Source organism: Mixophyes fleayi, chromosome 2 (assembly GCF_038048845.1).
Source record: "Mixophyes fleayi isolate aMixFle1 chromosome 2, aMixFle1.hap1, whole genome shotgun sequence".
NCBI classification, from domain to species: Eukaryota; Metazoa; Chordata; class Amphibia; order Anura; family Limnodynastidae; genus Mixophyes; species Mixophyes fleayi.
Genome location: NC_134403.1, coordinates 4,469,478 through 4,490,202, shown reverse-complemented (window position 1 = coordinate 4,490,202; position 20,725 = coordinate 4,469,478).

Below are 20,725 nucleotides of genomic sequence, written 5' to 3'. Positions count from 1 at the left end.
ATATAAAATATTGTTTATAGCTTCATAGCAAATTATATTTGTATCTCTCTTACTATGGTTTTGAAAACATCTTTTTTAGTAATCATAAGGACAATCGATTGTATATATAATAAAATGGTTTTCTCGTATAGTTGTGTGAGATAATTATTTTAAACACTATAAGGTAAATGTATGAATCTCCAGATTCTTTATCTCCGACGAGTTCAGCCTCTTCAGCGCTTAAATTTAAAGCTGCGCTGCCTTGTAAAGGGAAACTTCCCTTTACAAGGCAGCGCCGCTTTAAATTTAAGTGCTGAAGAGGCTGAACTCGTCGGAAATGAAGAATCTGGAGATTCATACATTTACCCCTATGTGTTATATTCAGTGACTCTAATGATCATACAAATTTGAGTCTGGAAGAGGTTGCCTTATTTCTCATAATACATAAGTAGTATTTTATAACTCTTCCAGGCAAAGATGAGGCATCCGCTAAAAAATATTATTATATTTGTCACTCTCTGACATCACTGGTCACAATTACTTATACAAGTATTCACACCATGCATGTATTATAATATTTTACTTGTACTCACACAGGGGGCTGGTAGTACAGTATTTACCTATAGAACTTGTGCTATATAGAATCTCTGTAACAGAACAATCCTCCAATCTGTTTATGCAGAGAACAATGGGTGGAAACTAGTAAATCAATGGATTAAAAAAATCCCTTACATTGTCTATAATTATGGTCAGCATATTATAACATATTGATTGACAATTACAAAATGAACAGATTATAAGTACATCATGGACTATTTGTTCTCATGAAGTAAATTTAATATTTGTTGTAGCTAGTAATAAATTGTGCCTTTTAATATATTTTCTTTAAACATTTTACGTTGGGAAACTGGGTCAATTAGAAGAAGCTGCACTGGAACCTCAGGCAAAGTGCAGCTACAGGAAATGCATAAGTTAAGTGCATGTAATGCTGATATTAATAGTTATTACATGTTAATCCATATTAGATGGCTGTAGATGAAATAATAATATGTGTCAGGTCAGCATAGTTGCTGTGAGAAATAGTCCATGTAGTTTAATAACAACTGTGCACCCTAAACATGATACAGAGGGATGATATTATATATAGAATTGGCACTTTGTCTAGTTGCACCCGCTGATAGTAGCAGAGAGAACATACCGTATTTTTCGCTCCATAAGACGCACCTGACTATAAGACGCACCTAGTTTTAGAGAAGGAAAATATACACTGGCCCCTTCACTCACACAAAATACACTGGCCCCTTCACTCACACTCACCAACATACACACACACACACACTCTATATTAACACACTGATCCCCACTCTTAGACACACATGCTATGTTAGCACACTGGCACACACACACTATAGCCTCCAGCACACACACAGTATAGTCTCCAGCACACACACAGTATAGTCTCCAGCACACACACAGTATAGTCTCCAGCACACACACACAAACACTATAGCCTTATCTTATTCCCTCAGGTGTCTTCAGCACTGCGGATCCTCCTGAAGGAAGGAAGGAACATTTGGTTCATCAAATTAAAAGAATGTTTGTCTAGATTTCGTGGAGGGTAGGACAGGAGAAAGGTCCAGGGATATTGATGGACATTTCCAAAAGAGAGTTGAGAAGCTTATGTTCTTCAACCCAATAGTAGGACATTTTGGGACAAGGTCATCATATGAGGTAAAAAAAACCTTACCTTTGGTCATGATGCCTCCAACTAGTTGGACCAGTGGAGACATATATCTTAAGATACCATTGATATTATATTGTGTATGCTGTCTCCTTGAAAGTGTTTGAAATAGAAGCTCGGCTGTTGTATTAGTTTTCAAAAAATCACTTCAGGCCAAGCTTAGATTCTCATTCCAGTTGATGTCTTCAATGGAGAACTGTTAATTTGTCAAAGAGAATACTATTATTATTATTATTATTATTATTATTATTATTATCATTTATTTGTTAGGCGCCACAAGGTATCCGCAGCGCCGCACACAGTACTAACAGTAGACTATACAGGGTGAAACCATACAGAACAATGAACAAAAAGTACCAATACTTCAGAAACTCAGGCTAGTCATATGCAGTAAAGACGGAGCGGAAGAACAGGTAAGGAGACAGGAGGGGAGGGGGCCCTGCTCATACGAGCTTACATCCTAAGGGAGGGTAAACAGACCAGGCACAAGAGGAGCCAGTTGAGGCAAGAGGAGAGAAGGGAGGACGAGCAAAGGGAGGAGATGGGGGTTAAGCAAGCAGGGTTACTATGGGGGTTACTAAGGGGGTTACTATAAATCAAGCAGATCACACCTTTTTGCTATGGAGTTTGTAGACAAAATGTTTCAAAGGGGTATATTTATCAATATTTATCAAGTGGAGATTTCGAGTTGTGACTTGATTTCTCATGGTAAATTCATATCGGAAAACGAGCAAAACATCATTTCCTAGAAAATATCAGATCTCACTTGTTTTGGATCAATATTTTCTTTATATAGCCCATGCTTCTGCTCTCAGCTGCTATTATAGAAGTGATAAAATGTGGGTAGGACGCATGCTACAAGTGTGTGCTCATAAAGTGGGTTGTAGAGGGTTGAACAAGGTGAAAGAGGCAATCAATGTATATTGATATAGCTGTGATCTGACTTCACCGATCTTATCAGGTTATTTACAGATCAATATGATGGAAATGTGCTCATAAAGTGAGTGTGAGAGAGTATACAAAAAATGTAACCACTATGCTGTGAGCTGTACAGATATGAATATGTGTAAAAATATATCGGTCGCTATCCCCAATGAGGTTGCCAAGCTCAAAAAGTAATATATCAGTGTGTATGCAAAAAAAACGTATGGGATGCGCCACAATATATCTATACTAAAAAATACTAATAGATGGCAGATGTTGTGTACTTATATTTTATTTATAAGCATAATAAAAATAATAGAAATGGTAGCAATGCTGTATTACAATAAAAACATGATATAACATGAAATACAATGATGAAAAAGGGGTGTCTGGCCAGTACACCAAAATTTCACATATGCCAAGGAAAGCTATATCAGTGTCATGTTAAGGTATACAAAAAGTATTAAAAAATATATAATGATATGTCTACTAGTGGTACCTCTATATGATGGTCTGAATAAATTTATCGTTGGAGCTCATGGATCAAAATACAAAAAAGAAAAAAAATTCAAAATTAAAAAAATGTCAGTGGACAGAAAAAATAAACAATTAATGATTAGTCTATAGCAGATATATATGGAAAATGGACACATAGTGTCTAACGTGTATTGAAGGGTAGACACAATGTGTCTCTTACTCAGTCTCCACGTATTTCCGCCCCTCTTGCGGTGGTATCAGAATACACAATCTCAACTGTTGAGGGGATGACAGCAAATCCAGGAGTCACTCGTGATTTGTGCTCCGTTTCTCAATAGAAAGAAAAATCTGTACAGACCTTATGATGTTATGATATGTGGTCCCGTAAAACATCTAGTTGGATCGTCTATGAATGGTATATGTGGGCAGCGAGGTTAGCTGTACTTTTTCGTGAGGTCACCTGTATGTTGTTTCCGCTCAATAAAGCCCCGATCATATCCACTTTAGATATAAAAGCTGTGTACTCTTGATCCAATATGTTCGCTTATGTTGATATAATATATAGTCCCATATAACATCTAAAAGGATCTTCTATGAATGGTGTGTAAGGGCAGCGGTGATAGTTGTGCTCTTTCACAGGGGCACCTGTGTATTAGCTCCGCTCGATGTAGCCCCGATAGTATCCAATATAGATGTAATATCTGTGGATTCTTAATTCAATATATCCGCTATGTTGGTATCCAAAAGAGGAGAAAGATGATAAATATTGTTCCTCCGTAAATCTCATAAATCAAAGACAATAAGAAGAGTCTTCCTATTCCTTCTAACGGATTTCGTCAGCTCTGTGGCCAACTTTTCAAAAGATAGTCAGTAATAATTCCTGTAGATATTTATAGAGCCTGCTTGTGTTATTTAGAAGCTGGTGTTACTAATTAGCAGTCCGTTTTTTCTTTTTCTATATATATTATCAAAGACTCTCTTATTTATATACTTCCTGTATACATGTATATCTTGTATCAAAAGTCCAAAACTAAAAATAAAAATAAATATTGTCTCAATAACAAACTGTAATCGTACACTATTTATATAGCGTATATAGGAGATTACATGAAATATATAACTAAAGGGAAGAGAAGAGAGGGACTTAGATCCACTATTCAATATTGTCAAACAGAACTATCTATATGAAATGTTTCTGTAGAGACTTTTAAAATGGATTTTTAATTTTTAGAAATCCTTTATTTAGCAAGAAAAACAAAAATGACTTGGTGCTAACATGTCTCTTAAATTTGTATTTTTCTTAAAAATTATTGTGGGTTTTTCTGCAATAGTGGTGTTGAGAATAGGGTCTTCCTTAAGACTGTGATAGGTTTTATGAATGATATGTTTTATAGCCTTTGACTTATTATTGTATTTTGTGATTAATGTCACATTAGTTGCTATCTCAGTTAGTTATTGTTTTTATTCTTTTTTTTATTCTATTAATAAGTTACGGTCTAGTTGTTTTGTAAGTTCATACGCTGTTTTTAGAATTTGTAATGGATACCCTTTATTTTCAAAAGCATTTATCATATCTTTTGCTTGTCTATCAAAGCTTTGAAATTCTAAACAATTTCTCCTTATTCTACTAAGTTGATTTTTTGGAATGTTTTCTAACCAAGGTTTATAGTGTCCACTGTTTAACTCTATATAGTTATTTGTATCTACTGGTTTCTGATAGTTTTCAGTTATAATATTGTGATTTTTTTTATCAGAAGAGTGGGATCCAAAACATGTACTGATTCCTTACTCCAATTACGGGTAAATGATAAATTATAATCATTTTGATTGAGATGTACTATAAATTCTTGAATACATTTTGTGTCTCCAGCCCAAATAATAATAAGGTCATCTATATACTGGCCATAGTACACGAGGTTCGCGCCATAGCCACTATCCCACACATACCAGGATTCAAAATGACCCATGTATATGTTGGCGTAGCTAGGCGCGAACCTCATGCCCATGGCCGTCCCATTGATTTGTAAATAATATTCTAAATTAAAAATAAAGTAATTATGAGAAAGAAATATAAATATAAATATATTTAAATATATATATAAATATAGAAAGAATATAGGTGATAGAATCCATTATAAATTTTTGTTGTTCCCTCTCCATATTACTTTTCTATAAGTCTTCTTTTATGACTTCTATACATTTTTTATGAGGGATATTTCTGTAAAGTACATTAACATCTAATGTAACAAAGGAATATCTGATGATTTCCATGAAATATTTTTCAAAATTCTTAATAAATGTCTTGTGTCCCTAATATAGGATTGTCGGGATACAGCGAATTCCTGTAAATAAAAATCTACATAGTGTGATAGGTTAGTGCTTAAAGATCCAATGCCAGAAACTATAGGTCGTCCTGGCGGTGAGATAAGTGTTTTGTGAGATATAAAGATATAAAAGGTTGGAGTGATAGAATATGGTACCCATAGATAGTGCCAACAATCTTTAGAAATTATACTTTTTTTCAAGGCTGAGTTTATAAGGTCTTTTAAGGAGTCTTGATAATCTTTTATAGGTTTTTTTTCTAATTTTATGTAAAAAGTGTTATCATTCAATTGTCTGTATACTTCTTTTAGATAGTCCTGTGATCAAGTATAACCACTCCTCCTCCTTTATCTGCTGCTTTTATGGTAATTTGTGAATCGGATTGAAGTTTCTTAGGAGCTGTCACGGGCACTAGGAGTCTTTACCCAGGGATCACCAGGTGGTAAGCTTACCAGAGCAATATAGATGGTAATAGTGTACTCTGGTAGCAGGGTGATCACGGAACAGGCAATAGTAGATGATGAGATGCTCAGGAAAGTCTATGACTAGCAGCACTAGTAATATGGAGGTGATAATACACGAGGAACTGTATGGACAAGGGCAAGTGGAGGTAGTCAGTGGTCTGCGTTAGCAAGTTGTACCACTGCTATAGTGAGGAGGAATGTCCAACAGAAACGAGGAGGTGATGAGAGTCAGCGGTCTGCGGATAGCAAGTGGTACCGCTGTCTGAGTGAAGGAATGGAATCCAAGTGGAGGTATCCGGGAAGTCAGTGGTCTGCGGTAGCAAGTTGTACCACTGCTATGTGAGAGGAATGGAACAGGTGATACTGGAACAGGAATCAGTGGTCTGCCTTCAGCAAGTTGTACCACTGAAAATATATGTGAGGAGGTGTACGGGGAGAGACTGCAACACAGGATGTACACGGGCACATTAAACACGATCCACAGTAATATGCACAATATATATAAATGACTGAACAGGTCTGCAAATGTAGGAAGTCTCTGAAGTAATCCAGCACAAGGTAACACAGTCAATGATGGCAAAAGACTCAGCGGATTGCAAGCTCCAGAGGAGAACCAACACAGTCCAGCAAGATATGCAATACACCAGCACAGTCAATGAGAAGTATGCATACCGTGGTTCAGAAGGCAGTCAGACAGGAGTGCAGTGATACCTGGGCGGCAGGAGGCCGACAGGATGAGAAGTCCCTGGATGTAAGAAGCAGGAGTCTAGTAGGTGCAGCGCACAGGTAAGTAGACCAACAGGGACACGAATCCAATGCTGACAGGAGGGTAGCGACCAGGAGAACCAGGAAGGCGTGGAGAGCGGATCAGCAGTAGATGGACGATAGGACTGGCAGCGGCAGCAGGACTCTGCGAACCCACGGGAGAGATGAGATGACGCTGAGGTGCACAGGAGCAGCGGATAGAAACCAGCTAGCAGTCACGATGATGAACACAGGCGAGTTGCCAGCTGGAGGCTGTAGTGCACGGAGGCAGCGGATAGGAATCAGCTCACGGTCACGATGATGAACACAGGCGAGTTGCCAGCTGGAGGCTGTAGTGCACGGAGGCAGCAGCTAGGAATCAGCTCACAGACTTGATGATGAACACAGGCGAGTTGCCAGCTGGAGGCTGTAGTGCACGGAGGCAGCAGCTAGGAATCAGCTCACAGACTTGATGATGAACACAGGCGAGTTGCCAGCTGGAGGCTGTAGTGCACGGAGGCAGCAGCTAGGAATCAGCTCACAGACTTGATGATGAACACAGGCGAGTAGCCAGCTGGAGGCTGTAGTGCACGGAGGCAGCAGCTAGGAATCAGCTCACAGACTTGATGATGAACAGGTGAGTGGATAAGGAGAGAAGGCTGTAGTGCACGGAGGCAGCGGATAGGAATCAGCAAACAGTCACTATGGAATATAATAGCGTTGAAGTGGTGAAGGAGACTGTAGTGCACGGAGGCAGCGGATAGGAATCAGAAAACAGTCACTATGGAATATAATAGCGTTGAAGTGGTGTAGGAGACTGTAGTGCACGGAGGCAGCGGATAGGAATCAGCAAACAGTCACGATGATACAGTTGATGGTAGAAGTGGTATGGGAACCACAGTAGGAGAAGTGGTTAGGAAACCACAGAGGTAGAAGTGGTTTGGAAACCACAGGAATCAGCAGCGCTGAATACACGAGGAAACACCTTCAGAGGCTCATGGGGAATGAGACTCCAAGATCAGGCAACGTGGTGTTGACCACAGGTGCTTAATATAGGGAGTGTTGCCTGATCTGCCAATTGAGTTAAAGGGACATACACTAAAGTATAGGAAAGGGCTGCGCATGCGCAGACCCTCAGGATGGAGGACGACCACGGTTCCTAAATGTCCGGGAAGAGGCACTCACGGTCCGGTGAGTGACAGGAGCTTTCCATTCTTCTTTTGTTAAATTTTTGTATGTATAATTGTGTTTATTTTTAGAAAACATTTTTTTGCACAAGTCCTGAAATTCTTTTAGCGTCACTTTGTAAAAGCATTGTATTGCCGTGCTTTTTGCTGGATAGGATAGAAACTAGATTTTAACTTAAATCTGTTGGTTTCTATATTTTTTGTATAAACTATTTTATTTTATTAGATCTATAGGATTACAACACACTACATTATATATATATTGCACTAAGATACATTATACTACAGAAAACCTACACTAAGCCACAAGAAAGGATTCTATGCTACAGGAACGTTCCCTACACTGCAGATAAAGAATCAGGCCGAGGATACAAGGACTTGATAAGTATCATTAATATCCATAGAGCTATATGTGTATTTGTAATGTGGATTTAACTATTATTATTATTTATGTGTCTGCTATTGCTACGGATGGCCTACCTCTTGGAGGGGTGGATTGGTGGTGGAGGGCATATGTTCCTTTGGCTGACATGGAATTAGCAAATGGAAACCTTTTTCTCTTCAGCTACTGCTTGTGCCTGGATGTGATTTCACCATCTTCTTGTCTTGCAAAATACTATATGCAGCACCGGGTCAGCATTGTGGCTTATTATTTGCAACCTCTGACTCCCTGTGCTGGTGTCATGAGTTGGGTTCCTGACCATTGCCTTATGTGTATGGAGTTACTGTTATACACATGTTAGTGTGGATTTCATTACAAAATACACTTTGTGTATCTTCATTAGCTGATAGCCACAATTAGTAGGGCTATAGAAATATTGACATGATGATGGGTTTGTGTCAAAAATGTGTCACTTAAATGTTAGTGTTTTTGGAATCCATATCTATTCTTTATTGACCTTAGACCCACATGTTGTGCATTTGTAACAGATTAATAAAGACACACACACCAAGGCTTGAAAAACTTATATAAATTGAGAAATATAAACAAAAATAAACATATGTACAATATTGTGTTAAACTATTTACATAAAAAAAACAAAAAAACAAACAAACAAACTAGTCATATAATGTAGACCATTAGTCCATTTTGGGCTCCAGCTCTTCAAAGCATTTATCCTGCACTTTTTGCAGGTTTTTGATTTTAGCTCAAGATCCAGCAATTTCAGCCCTGATCTGAGACAGGGGGGGAAGAGGCCAACTGTCAGCTTCCTCCATGTGTGCTGAAAGAAACCAGAAAAAAAACATTAAATACATGTAAACCTATTTTGACAAACTAACAGGAATTAGAGATGTGTACTGTTACATTAATGTAAAATGTTAGGCCTCTGCTACAAAAACATTTGGACGGACATTACACGTTGATAAGGCTTTGGTGTCGCATATTTAGAGATGTACCACATTCTGGTGTGCCCCGGGAGAGGGCCGTGGGCAGGGTGGTCTTAACAGCATTATAGTCCCAAGGAAAAAACACTACATTGAGGCCCTACCTACACAATAACTCACAGCTAATAGTTGAAAATTAGTCTGAAAATTGAGCTCATACTTATTGCAAACTCCCAGAAATTCAGTGTTTGTCAAATCAAACGTCTGCCGAATAGCAGAAATTAATCTATAAACGTTTGGTAAATCTAACATGTCCCTTTATTTTGCAAAGCAAATATGTTCAAATCTAAATGCAAAATCATTTGTTTAATCATACAGACAGAGGTGGTACAGTACTAAGTTAGTTCCAAAATTTAAGGAATAATCCAGTGTTCAACCCAAACATTAACTCGCTTTATTACAAGAGATTTTTTAGAAAATTTCATGGCAAATCTATATCACTATATACTGAGAAGTTGACAAGTCAATCGGGACCGTCTGTACGTGTTGCCCCTGCCCTGTGTGACCATGTGTTAAGATGGCTGTGGCTGTTCTTTTCTTGTTTACACAAACTCACATTTGAATGTCCATTATCATTGCAACCTGTGTCATAAATGTCACCTTTAAATCAACATGTGTTCCAGCAGGGATTAGTCAAAAATTTTATGCACATTGCAGTGGTATCAAAATCAAAAAACCCTGTCTTGTAAAGACTTACTATCTCCTAATGCCTCAACCGCTTGAGGCACCGGCAGCTGTCTTTCACCCTCCTGGGTCTGGCTCCGGCTCCTCAGAAGACCACTCAACCGCCCCAGAGGCGGAGGGGGAGGATTTGGCGGCAGGATGGGAGTCCTCCTGCGCTTCATCCTGGTCTTTACCCTGCTCCTCCCCCTCCATCTATGGGGAGGCTTCGGCCTTGTCCTCCGCCTGGACTGCTATCTGCTGCAGCTGGTCTTCTTTTGCCTCCTCCTCAGCCTCTGCCTCCCTCACAACCCAACGGCGTTGCCGCCGTTCCCAACGTTCCCAGACTGTTGAAAACAGGACAAAAAAAAACAGGCTATTGTTAACACAATCACCAGCTTAATAAACCAATAGTATTATGACAATCAGCTGATCATACATGTTTAATAAACTTAGCATTGCCAGCAGACACAAATATTAGCTACTACCAAAGCAAGGAGCTAAACATGATGAAGACAAAGCATTTCACATGACCTGTCACAAATGTTTGTTTTTGGTATAGGGATGTGGAATATCTCAGTGGCCTAGTGGTTAGCACTTTGCTCTCATAGCACTGGGGTCAGGAATTTGAGTCCTGATTATAGCTTCATCTGTGTGGAGTTTGCAAGTTTGCTCCATACTTACATGTGTTGACTACCACACTCTCCAAACATACTACTAGGTGGCTAATTTGGTTTGTAAACAAATTACCAGTAGTCTGTGTTGAAATGTTAGGGAATTTAAGTCTGCAAACTGCCATGGGGCTGGTAATGATGACAATTAGTTCTCTCTGTACCGGACCATTGAATTACTGGAGAGATATCAAATACTTTGGATGATGAGTATATTTTTGAAATCAGCCCTTGTTGGAACTACCTCACATTGTAACTAGCCAGTTAATTAGTGATTGGTTCGCTATATATAGTACAGTAGGTAATCTGTTTGCACCTTATGGGACCTACAAATATTTGCAAAAATCCTTAAGGTGTTTAGTTTTTAAAACATGCCATTTAAATGTTTGCACAATAATAAAAAAACATCTGCCACTTCAATCTGTTTAGAAGGTTAGGTCAGCAAGTTACAGCACTGGGGTCAAGAGGGTTGGAAAGGCTGATTCAACAAACCTCCCTTAATGTTCAGAAGTTTCTCCCCAAGACATTTAGGAAAGTAAATTCTCAGCAGACAAATGTAGGAGACAGGAGTCAAAGCAGGTTGGGTGCATTTGAAGGCAATTGACCTTTATAGTGTGCTGGAACATTGCTATGTACTGGTAGGCCATGTCAGGCGATTAGGTTGAACATATTTTCAAACATATAGCAAAGCTATATGTGAACACGTGTTTTGGGCGATTAATAGAGAACTCACTGTTTATAATCTCCTGTCGCAGTTCCTGAAGGAGCTGGGGCTGACGCCGGCGGAGATCGCTCCAGCAGCGCTGGAGCTGGACCACTGTGCGAAATTTATGATAGTGCAGCCGGAGGTGTCTGCGCACCCTCCTGTATGCCTATAACTTGATCTCGTTCGAGACATAGCGCCCAGAGGGCACATTATCCATGCCCTCTGTTAACACACGGAGTTCTCTGCGGCTAAAGATTGCTGCCCTCATTTTGGCATTTGGAAGCAATCAAAATGGTAGTATTCTGCGCTGTGATTGGTTCTCTCAGCACGTATGGGCGCGATCACGTCACACGCGGAACTTTCAGACACCTGTGTGTGTAATGGTTGCCTTCTCCCACCAAAAATATGGCGTCCATCGCGGACGAAAAGAGTACTCTATGCTTTGCAGTGAGGAAACATCAATGTACACCTGGCTTCTCAATTAAATCATTTATTTAATACCACTTGTCCCTTTTCTCCTTTCTTGCAAATTTAAGAAATCACTGAGCAGGCTCTGGCATACTGTGGACATGAGTTTTTTGGGGCAGAGATTTGCCAAACATGTGTAAACATTGGTAATACAAAATGGGCCTACCTGAAAATATATGTTACTGCTGTGTTTTATTGAGAATAAACATACAATTACCCATTAGGCATAAGTAAACAATAGGAAGCATGATACTAACATAAATAAATAACATACAGTGTATCTGACCAATTGTAAGCATCAAATGCAACTCCAGTGTGGAACTGAGCTCAGAGATGCTATGGGAATGAGTACCAACAGAATTTATTACTGGTGTTAATGTGTGCTAGGCTACGGCAGACACTCTAAGGGGACATGGGATAGTAATTAAATCTTACACCATATAGTGTCAGTTTTCCCTTTGCGGTAACTTGGTTTTGATGCTGCCATCAAAAGGTGTTTAAACTGGAGTATAGATTTGTAGTAGGGTAATGGCTTTTCAAAGCAGAACAGTACAAATGTTTGGGGAGTGCTTTGCCTACCTGTCATTTGGATTGAAATATCTGTCTTTGATTTGGTGCATGCAATTTTGGACTCTACATCAAATTGTGTCATGGTTGTGCACAGTTACCATTTGCCCTCTTGGTAGTGGTTCACTTTAAAAAAAAAACACAGTGCCAGTTGGTCACAGGATGGCCATGCAGACATGGCATATTCCTAGCCTATTAGCTAGGTAGCCACTCCAAACTCTGCTTACTGATTAGATTTATATCCAAACACACCTTTGTGTCAACCACTATGTTTGGGGTGGGGTTTTGAATTTTACTACAGATTGTGTGTCAGTGTTCAGTACTTACTGCTTGCCAATCTGGAGTATGGTCACTCTGCTGGGTGAGGAGAATGTAATTGTGGCCTCAGACTTCTAGTATGTGCCACACTTTGAAAGTATTTGAGCTACCTACTATTTTACTAGGCTTCAAAGTGTGCATATGTGTGCTGCTGCAAAGGAACATTGCATGACTGCACCAATACACAATATAGTTAAAGTGTCACATTTGAAAAAAAGCATATGAAGCCGCACAACAGTGCTGTCCAAAAGGTCAATACAAAATTACGTGGAGACCAACTCCAAAAGATGCTGAACTTGCATCTGACGCAAATACCTTGGCCTTGAATATGGATTAGAACTCATGACTGTCTTTATGCAAAGTGGGAGAGCTTCCCACTACCCCAACCTGAGTTGTGGAAAAACAGGGAGAACCCCAAAAATACAGCATGCGTTCGACACAGGCAACACAAATTACTAACAAAATACCAAACTCACAGGTAGCTCACTGGTGAGCACTTTGGACTCACATAATTTAGATGAATAAAGACACACACCAAGGTTGTTTTTAGTTTAACGTCTATAATTTATGCTATTTAAGCAAATCTTAACATGTGTACATTAATCGTGAAAACTATTTACAATAAAAAAAAAAAACTAATCATATATGGTTCACCAATAGGCCATTTTTTCCTCAAGCTCCTCCAAACAATTTTCTTGTTCTGTTTGGAGTTGCTTTAATTTGGCCCCAGATGCTGCAATTTCATGCATGACATCTGCCAAGGTTGGTGGGGGAGGGGGGGGGGGGGCAATTATCTGCTTCCTCTATGTGTGCTGAAAGAAAGCAGAAAATAAACATTAAATACATGTAAACTTATTTTGAAAAAAAAAAGCAGGATTTACTAGAGATGCGTACTGTTACATTACTTTATAACATTAGGCCTCTGGCTCCAAACCCATTTAGATGCACATTAGACATTGATAAGGCTTTGGAGTAGCATTTTGATAGATGTACTACATTCTGCTGAGCCCCAGGAAGAGGGCCGTGGACACGGTTGTCTTACCAGCATAATAGGCCCCAGGGCAAAGCACAACAGTGGGCCACTACCTACACAACCACTCACAGGAAGTAACAATATTTAGGTTTCAATTTGATTTTCCAGAAAAAAATAAAAAACACTGACAAATTTGCCTGGCTCTCGGGCCCATTTGTGTTGCCCCTGCCCTGCGTGCCTATGTGTTAAGATGACTGTGGCTGTTCTTTTCTGGTTTACACAAACTCCCAAATTTGATCTACATTGAAGTGGTATCAAATTCAAAAAACCATTTCTTGAAAACACTTGCTATCTCCTAATGCCTCAACATCTAGAGCCACCACCAGCTGTCTCTCTGCCTCCTGGTCCTGCTGGACCTCTGCCTCTTCCTCCCGGTCAGGCTCGTCCAAAGAGCACGCACCCTCCCCAGAGGTGGAGGGGGAGGTTTGGGCCGCAGGCTGGGACTCCTCCTCCTTTGCCTCGGCCTGGCCCTCGCACTGCTTCTCCGCCTCTGGGGAGGTATCCGCCTCCGACTCTCAGGCTCCTCATCCTCCACCACCGGTCGCTACCGTTGCCGCCGTTCCAAACGTACCCGGTCTGTTGGAAACAAGACAAAAAAAAACAGTTATTGTTAACACATTCACCAGCTCAATAAACCAATAGTATTATGACAATCAGGTGATCATACATGTTTAATTCACGTAGCATTGCCAGCAGACAAAAATATTAGCTACTACCAAAGCAAGTAGCTAAACATGATGAACCCAAAGCATTTCACATGACCTGTCACAAATTTAGGATCTTTTTATAGAGATGTTGAATCTCTCAGTGGCCTAATGGAGAGCACTTTGCTCTCACAGCACTGGGGTCAGGAGTTCAAGTTCTGCTTATAGAATCATTTGTGTGGAGTTTGCCGGTTTCCTCCAACCTTGCATGTGTCGAATACCACACTACCCAAACATACTACTGGGCCGATCAATTGGATTTTGGACAAATTGCCAGTAGTCTGCTTTGAAATCTTAGTGAAATTAAGTCTGCAAACTCCCATGGGCCTGGTAATGATGTCAAATAGTTCTCTCTGTACCGGACCACTGAGTTAGTGGAGGGTTCTCAAGTACTTTGGATGATGATTATAGTTTGAAAATCTGCCTTTGTTGGGACTATCTCACATTGTAACCAGCCAGTTAATTAAAAAATCATTAGCTACATCGAGTACAGTATGTAATCTGTTTGCACCTTATGGGTCCTTCAAATATTTTGTAAAAACCATAAGGTGTTTGCCCGTTCAAACCTACATTTTAAAGGTGTGGGCAAACACCCTTAATATTCTGAAGTTTCTGCCAAATACTTTTAGGTCAGTTCATTGTCAGCAGAAAAATGTAGGAGACAGGAGCCACAGCATTTTGGTTGCACTGGAAGGGAATGACCTTTATAGTGTACTTGCACATTGTTATGTAGGCCATGTTAGGTGTTTAGGGTAAACATATATTCAAACATATAGGAAATGTATATGTGTGTACACGTTTTTTTTTTAGAATAATAGAGAACTCACTTCTTATTATCTCCTGGCGGAGTTCCTCCAGGAGCTGGGGCTGACGCCGGCGGAGATCGCTCCAGCATCGTTGGAGGTGAACGATGGTCCTATATACATGACACCGCAGGTGGAGGTATCTGCGGACCCTTTCATACGCCCGCAGCTTGACTTCGTTTGATAGGCCAGAGGGTACGTTTTCCATTCTGCTGAATATAGTAGCCCTCATTTTTAAATGCTATCTCTCACTATAAATTGAGCGGTGTGCGCTCCGATTGGTTCTCTGAGCACGAATGGGCGTGTTCACGACACACGCGGATCTTTCAAACACCTGTGTGTTATGGTTGCCTCTCCAACCAAGAACATGGCGCCCGTCGCCGATGAGACGAGTACTCTGTGCTCTGCAATTAGGAAGAAGAGTGTACACCTGGTTTATTAATTCCAACCTCCATTTAAACCCACCTGCACTTTGCTTTCCTTCCTGTTCATTTGCTTTTTGGCAGGGCAGCCCAATCTGAAGATTTGTGAGGTTTTTTTTGCTTTGCCTAATAACAAACCAACAAACAGTAAGTGCAAAATTATCTAACATATTGTAATGTATACCACTTTTTTGAATCTCATAATGTAGGCATCTATTTAGGAAGAAATATGTGTGTCATTGCTGTAATGAAACTGTTACAAAAAGTGGCCTTGCCTTCACATTTTACAGGAAAAGTATACAATTTTAGGCTATACTACACATTATTAAGTGTGGTGGTGGTGGCAGATTAGTACAATAATAAGAAATTTGTAATCACAATCTATGGTTTGGCACTCAAAAAATCTGAATGTGATATAAGTGACTTTTGTGTGTTGATAACCTTATAACCAATGTTATGCTTTTAAAAGTGAAGAGTGGTAGTAGTAGCAGAATGTTGAAATAGTTATTGTAGGGCAATCAGGTAAAAATACAGTGGACTAAGTAAATGATGGTTAAATATTGAAGCAACGAAGATTTTTAGAATAAGGGGCATGTGCAAGGGCCGCAATAGGAATGGTGGAGATTGTTGGGGTGGGTAACATTGACACTGGCTATAGCCCACCCTGAACAGGAGAGGCCGCTACACTAGGTACATGATGAGTTTGCTTTGTTAATGTTTGCAAAGGTTTATGTCTGTCTGAGCAAATGTGTCAACTCTCACGATGTGTCTGAAGGAAAACTTTAATTGCACAATGTCTTAACCTATCACATTGTAGGCAATGAAATGTACACACTGAAGAAAAAATGTCTAAATATGTAGGGCTTTTAGCACAATTTGAAAACATAAGTGGCAATGTCTGCTTTTGTGGACTGTCAAGGCCTGCTAGCACATTCAATGTAAGTTGAGACTTGACCAATGCTACATCACGCATAGTAAAGTTTGTTAGCAAATATAATATTGTACCTTACTGTTTGAATATAATATCTTAGTGTTTCTTTTTATCTCTCTACAAAATCTGAGAAGCAGCCTGCTGCACACGTGCAGGAGGAAGTTGCCCGTGATGTGGAGGAGCCTCAGCTGGATCCAGCTGAATATGTAAGGGTGCGGACACTCTCACTCGCATCCCAAAGACTTCAAAACACCACTGAAGCACAGAATATTCACCTGGCACTAATAGCTAGCACTGTGCAACACACGGATCAACAACTCACCACTCTCAATAACACACTCTCCACTTGCATGAGCACACTCAACAGCAAATTGGATACTCTAAACAATACCATGTCAACTATTGCAACACTCCTGGGTAATCTTTTGCATGCCCACTCCCAACGCAACTCCGGCACATTCCCTTCACCCAGTTCAGATTATTCTTTCACAAGCCCCCAAACCCAGTTGTGTGTTGCCTCCACCCTCCCTGTTGTGTCTGTTGCCTCCCCCTCCCTGTTGTGTCTGTTGCCTCCCCCCTCCCTGTTGTGTCTGTTGCCTCCCCCCTCCCTGTTGTGTCTGTTGCCTCCACCCTCTCTGTTGTGTCTGACTCCTCCACCCCCCTGTTGCGTCTGTTGCCTCCACCCTCCCTGCTGTGTCTGTTGCCTCCACACTCCCTTTTGTGTCTGTTGCCTCCACACTCCCTGTTGTGTCTATTACCTCCACCCTCCCTGTTGTGTCTGTTGCCTCCACCCTCCCTGTTGTGTCTGACTCCTCCACCCTCACTGGTGTGTCTGACTCCTCCACCCTCCCTGGTGTGTCTGTCTCCTCCCTACCTGGTGTGTCTGACTCCTCCCTCCTTGACCCAAAACGATCCCGTCTTTATTGTTTAGTGCTTGCCCGTGCCTTTGCCCCCCCCGTCGTGGCCCCTGCCCCCCCCCACCTGTCGTAGCCCCTCCTCACCCCCTGGCCATGACCTTGCACGTTTGGCTGGTTCCTCTGACTCCTCTACATCACGGGTAACCAGAAGTCAGAGCCGGAGTATGACAGTTAATATACCGTATAAAAAGCCCAAAAAATAATGACCTGTGTTTTTTATGTGTTGTTTTAAAGATATTCTTTCATATATGTTGCAATATATGCTAATTTTTAGTTTAATGAAATTTGTAACGGTAATGAAACTATGTCGTTGTTATTGTGAGATTGAATATTCTATTATGGTTGCTAAAAAACAATACTTGTTATCAAGTCAAAGCCCATTATTATCTCAAAACACAGAGTCTACTGTCCATAATTTTGATTATTTTTTATAACGTGTCTGACAATGCATTTCTTTGTCAAATGTGAAGCTCATATCAAGAACGACCGCGAGAATCATGAAGAATCCAAACCTGAGACACTTCCTATTTCAGTCTCCTGTCCAAAACCATGTTACAATGCTAGGGCAGCAAAATAGTGTTTGCTGAGGCACATAATTTAAATACTGACTGTTTTTTCATGCAGCTGACCAATTTCGACGTGATTATTCAGTTTACAAACAAGCAAGCAATTGTTTCTGTGGTACATGAACTAACAGTCAGTTTTTTACTTAGGTTGCAAACCAAAAACTAATTAGGAGCCCTTGCATTGTATAATGTTTTTGGACAGGAGACTGAAATAAGAAGTGTCTCAAGTTAAGACCCACAATGACTCTGGGGCCCTTATGTCTATTATTATCCCTTTGTACCCACTAACTATTTAGTGGTGTCGTAGCTGACAAAGCATCCATGCCAGAACTAAATGTCTCTATAGTCCACACTATGTTTAATATTTAATGTACACATTTTTTGGATCTGGAGTAAAGCTCTAAATGTTTGCACACATGTACATCACAAAGCCAGGAATGAAATCTATAACATTTTAACTATCGTCATGTGGATGCAGTTAACACAAAACTAATACTGGGCAATGGCTACCAAAAACTGACATATTTGACCCCAGTTGCAGTGTCTCTTGGTTTGTGTGAGTAAATGGTTTCAAACCAAGCATATAACTACTACAGTGTCCCTTTCTAGGTTGGCAAATTCCTCCAGTAAAGGATATATTGCATTTTTTATATGTAACCTGACACAAAGGAGCCACAAATCACAGGTGCTAATGGCATGAAATGACTTGATAAAATCATTCTAGGGATGCCACAAGGTACTTAATGGTAACAGCAAATATGTTCCGTTATGATTATGGGCAAATGTCAAATATCTACGAAGGCATTAGGCTTTTAGAATAGTGCTAATGCACAGTGTGTGAAAGAACCACACCCTGTTATCCAAGTAAGTAGACAACACATTATCTACATCAACTAGTGATGGATGTCCAGACATTAAACACTCAAAGGACTTATGTGTGCTACGGAAGACAGTCTTGGATAAGATGGTAATGTAAATTAAAATATAACATAAACCCTTAAACTTAAAGCCACTAACATTAAAAACTCAAGCAAATAAGCACCCTTGCCCAACCATGTCCAAATGCAAGAGGTGCAAATGAGTCATTTGAATCAGTGTATAAATAAAGTATTAAGTATTTGTGTGCCTCATTAAATACAAGTCAGTATGTAAGTTAGTCAAGATTAATGTGATGTTTAAAACTTTCGAAGTACTGAATATTTCAGCCCATTTGATATCATGTTGAAACAGGCATTTTTGTTATGGCACTAAGTATCCCTAAAGACTATTTATACACACACACACACACACATATATATATATATATATATATATATATATATATATATATATATATTCATATATATATGATTTGAAGAGTAACCCATCTTCAATGTGGCTTGGTTTGGATGCTTGGCCCTTTCAGAGGACAACATTAATGCGCTTTGTATTTACAAGCAATGACACATTTAGACACCACAATCCAATAACAAATGTGTTCAAATAATATTTGGCCCATACATTGCACAAAATATGTCCAGTGTGTGCTGGCTATCAATCTGTGTATTCAGACTAATTTAAGTAGTGCTACTTTGGAATATCTGTGTGGCCTTGAAATGGGACCTTGGCTGCCAGGACCAATGATCAATCTAGTTGATTTATTACATATCACAAATCTTTTACATTGTAAATACACCAAGAAAAGGGTGGAGAGTAGTTTATATCATGTCCAAAAGGTGGGTTACACATAATGTGAATACGGCATTGCAGAAAGAGTCCACTAGCTTCTGCCACTAACATTTTCAATGATTGATAGTGTGGGTTTTGTGTCTGCCATGTGGGTGTTGGGCCACTTGTAAACAAAGTGCCAATAGCACAAGACGCCGATTTTGACCATGTTTGCCCAAGGGCCAAAGCTTTGTAGTGTTTGATGTAACTCCTCTAACATTTAAGGAAAATACATGGATTTTTGCACAATGCCTATGTTGATATGCACATACCATGTTCCCATAAAAGGAGACAAAGCACTACAAATTGACTACTATGCAAACAAACACACATACAAACCTCCAAACTATCCAGAATTACTCTAAATTTAGAAAAACACCAGAGAGTGTGTTTGTAGGCTATGGTGTGTCTGTGGCAAAGGACAAAAGAACCACACATTGATTCAATATATTGTACAAGTACACAAGTTTCACAATAGTTACCAAAGCACTACATATGGATTTATGTGTATTCAAAGAGGAATCACTGCTCTATAGTAATCTTACAAAATTTCAATACGACAGGTTGCTTACACATTTGCAGTCTAGGATTTATTTATTACATATATGAATACAAACGTGCAAACAAAGACATAGCAAAGAAGTCAATGGTGTGTGTATGGCAAAGTTCCTTGGCTGAAGAGATGACAATCTGGCCACACTGAAGAGAGACATAAGCAGGCTTGGAGCTCTGGAGAAATACTTCAACATGTAGTGAGACACGAATAGCACAACTCCAAAATGCAAACCAGCTTGAACTGTTTCTGCACTTGGCCTGAAACATAGCAAAGAAGTCAATGGTGTGTGTGTGGCAAAGTTTCTTGGCTGAAGAGATGACAATCTGGCCAGACTGAAGAGAGACATAAGCAGGCTTGGAGCTCTGGAGAAATACTTCAACATGTAGTGAGACATGAATAGCACAACTCCAAAATCTACGCCAACGCGCCCTGTTGAATGTGAATCAAGCATTTACTATGGCAATATTAGCTC